The sequence below is a fragment of the Otolemur garnettii genome, unplaced genomic scaffold (assembly GCF_000181295.1).
Source record: "Otolemur garnettii isolate 467f Iridium unplaced genomic scaffold, OtoGar3 scaffold00159, whole genome shotgun sequence".
NCBI lineage: Eukaryota > Metazoa > Chordata > Mammalia > Primates > Galagidae > Otolemur > Otolemur garnettii.
Window position 1 is genome coordinate 56850 of NW_003852554.1, and position 3779 is coordinate 60628.

The following is a 3779-nucleotide window of genomic DNA, read 5'->3' on the forward strand; positions in this document are numbered from 1 at the left end:
ACCTGTAGTCCCAGCTACTTGGGAGGCTGAGGCAAGAGAATCACTTAAGCCCAAGAGTTTGAGGTTGCGATGAGCTATGATGTTGGAGCACTCTACCCAGAGTAACAGCCTGAGACTCTGTCTGGAGAAAAAAAAGATTCAGTAGGTCTGGGATCTTGAGATTCTGCATTACTTACGAACTTGCAGGGGATGCCAACACAGCTGGTTAGTAAAACACACTTTGCATGGCAAAGACATAAGGATAACAATACAATGAATATCTGTGTACCTACCACTTGTTTAAGAAAAAGAATCTACCAGTTTGATGAAAATATTTCAAATTGTATATAAAAATAGCACACTGTACCCCAGGACAGTATTAATGTACACAGCTATGATTTAATAAAAAAAAAAGAAAGACAAGAAAAAGAACCTGTCACCAATACTGTCATTAGCAAACTCTGTTTGTCCCCTTCTATTTCCTCTCAGAGGAGCCCCTAGCCTGAATTTTGTGTTTAACAATCTCTTGCTGCTTTTTTTTTTGCACATATTTATATCCCTAAATAATACGCCATATAGTTTTGTAAGTTTTTGAACTGTAAATAACTGGAATCACACGTATGTATGATTCTTCTGCAACTTTTTATACGCAGCTTATATGAGATTGATCTAGACTGTAGTCTGGAGTTATAATTCATCCATCATTCACTATTTTTCAATATTCTGTTATTCTGTTTTATGACTAAACACAGACACAGACTGATGCCAATTTGCTGTGCTTTTTGCAAACATTTTTTTTTTTTTTTTTTTAGAGATAAGTCTGCCTTCCAGGCTAATAGTGGCATGATCATAGACCACTGCAACCTTGAACACCTGGGCTTAAGAAATTCTCTTGCCTTAGCCTCTGGAGTAGCTAGGACTACAAATGCAGGGTAATAATTTTTTCCTGTTTCATTTTTGTAATGGCTGCCCAAAGTGCTGGGATTACAGGTGTGAGCTACCACACCTGGCTAAACTTTTTTTTTTTTTTAAAAGACACAGAATCTCACTCTGTTGCCCTTGGTAGTGTGGTGACATCACAGCTCACAGCAACCTCCAGCTCTTGGGCTTAGGCCAGTGGTTCTCAACCTGTGGGTTGCGACCCCTTTGTAACACTGAAAATACATTCTGCATATCAGATATTTACATTACAATTCAAAACAGTAGCAAAATTACAGTTATGAAGTAGCAATGAAAATAATTATATGGTTGTGGTTCACCACCACATGAGGAACTGTATTAAAATAAAGGGTAGCGGTATTAGGAGGCATTAGGAAGGCTGAGAACCACTGGCTTAGGCAATTCTCTTGCCTCAGCCTCCCGAGTAGCTGGGACTATGGGCGTCTGCCACAACGCCCAGCTATTTTTTTGTTGCAGTTTGGCTGGGGCCAGGTTTGAACCCGCTACCCTTGGTATATGGGGCCAGCACCCTACTCACTGAGCCCCAGGAACCGCCCCCAAACATCTTTTTTTTAAATACAGGTGGCCACTCTGTATATAACAGCTTTATTCAGTATAATTCACATACCATACAAACTACCTGCTTAAAGTGTACAATTTGATAGTTTTTAGTATATTCAGAGTTGTGCAACCATTATAACACTTTCCTCATCCAGAAAGAGAACTCTATCCTCATAATGGCTCCCCACGTCCTCTACCATCATTTCCTAAACTTGTTTATTTGTATTATCTTTCATTTTTCCTTGATCAATTTTGCTAATGATTTTTGGATATTATTAAATACATGTATGTTCAAAGAATCAATTCTTGGTCTTGTTGATCCTCTTTGATCCAATGGTATGGTATGTTTGTATTTTATTTCATTAATTTTTACTTTTATATATTTTTTTTTTTTTTTGAGACAGAGTCTCACTATGTCACCCTCAGTAGAGTGCCGTGGCACCACAGCTCATAGCAACCTCAAACCCTTGTTTTTTTTTTTGAGACAGAGTCTCACTATGTCACCCTCAGTAGAGTGCCGTGGCACCACAGCTCATAGCAACCTCAAACCCTTGGGCTTAATCAATTCTCTTGCCTCAGCCTCCCAAGTAGCTGGGACGACAGGCGCCCGCCACAACGCCCAGCTACTATTTTTGTTGCTGTTGCAGCTTTCATTGTTGTTTAGCAGGCCTGGGCTGGCTTTGAACCCACCAGCCCCATGCATGTGGCTTGTGCTCTAACCAGTTAGCTACAGGCACCAAGTCTTTACTTTTTTTTTTTTTTTTTTTTTTTTGAGACAGAGTCTCACTATGTCACCCTCAGTAGAGTGCCGTGGCACCACAGCTCATAGCAACCTCAAACCCTTGGGCTTAATCAATTCTCTTGCCTCAGCCTCCCAAGTAGCTGGGACCACAGGCGCCCGCCACAACGCCCAGCTATTTTTTTTTGGTTGCAGCCGTCATTGTTGTTTGGCGGGTCCGGGCTGGGGATTCGAACCCGCCACCTTAGGTGTACGTGGCTGACGCCTTAGCCGGTTGAGCTATAGGCGCCGAGCCCCAAGTCTTTACTTTTATCTAATTATTATCCTTCTAATTTTGGGGGGCTTAACTCTTTTGTTGTTTCTCCAACAGATGCAATTTATAGCTCCCTCCTAAGGATGTATCCTTTTGGGGAGGGGGAGGTCATAGCTTTATGGTAGAGGTACATCTTCTGTCCAGCTGGCTTCTAGAGGCTGGACACCAAAGCCTAAATTTCATTTATTTTAGCAATTACTCTAAATGAGAGAAGCTGATTTTAGTAGTCCAATCACCAGTCTGGGGTACCATTTTTACTTTGTTTTGGGTCTCTTTTCACTAACTTGCCAACTCACTGCTCAATTTCAAATGACCTAAAACAAACAACAAAAAAATCAAGCAGCACTTTTAGTACTCATCCTGAGGATAAAATAGGTTATATGATCAATAATATACTGCTAGAAACAGAAAACAGATGTCAGATGTCTTTTTTTTTTTTTTTTTTTTTGAGATATAGTCTCATTCTCTTGCCCTGGGTAGAGTGCCATGGCATCATAGCCCACAGCAACCTCAAACTCCTGGGCTCTAGAGATCCTCTTTCCTTAGCCTCCTAAGTAGCTATGACTACAGGTGTCTACCACCACACCCAGTTAGATTTTCTACTTTTTAGAAGAGATGGGGTCTTGCTCTTGCTCAGGCTGGTCTCAAAATCCTGAGCTCAGGCAATGCACCCCACTCAAACTCCGAAAATGTCAGGATTATAGGTGTGAGCCACCATACCCAGCTTGGAAATGGACGTCTTATTCATTTTTGTATCCCAGTATTTTATAGTGCCTGGCCCATAATAGATCCTCTATGTTTATTTGCTGAAATCATCACAAACTTGGCTCAGTGCCTGTGGCTCAAGCGGTTAAGGTGCCAGCAACATACACCAGAGCTGGCAGGCAAATCCAGCCCAGACCCACCAAACAACAATGATGGCTGCAACCAAAAAACAGCTGGGCATTGTGGTGGGCACCGGTAGTCCCAGTTACTTAGGAGGCGGAAGCAGGAGAATTACTTGAGCCCAGGAGTTGGAGGTTGCTGTGAGCTGTGATGCCATAGCACTTTACCCAGGGTGACAGCTTAAGGCTCTGTCTCAAAAAAAAAAAAAAAGAAATTATCACAAACTCAAGATCTAAATGGAAAATGAGTTTTGGATGTTTTGCCCTATTTTCTGCAACATGGATTTTTTTTTTTTTTTTTGAGACTTGAGTCTCACTCTGTTGCCCTAGGTAGAGTGCCATCATGTCATAGCTCACAGCAACC

General features: G+C 41.5%; 1 protein-coding gene across 2 annotated transcripts in view; it reads right to left on the reverse strand.

Moving 5' to 3' along the window:
• The window catches only part of ZYG11B (zyg-11 family member B, cell cycle regulator), an 83913-nt gene that overhangs the window by 42020 nt on the left and 38114 nt on the right, over positions 1–3779 (reverse strand). The window lies entirely within an intron of this gene.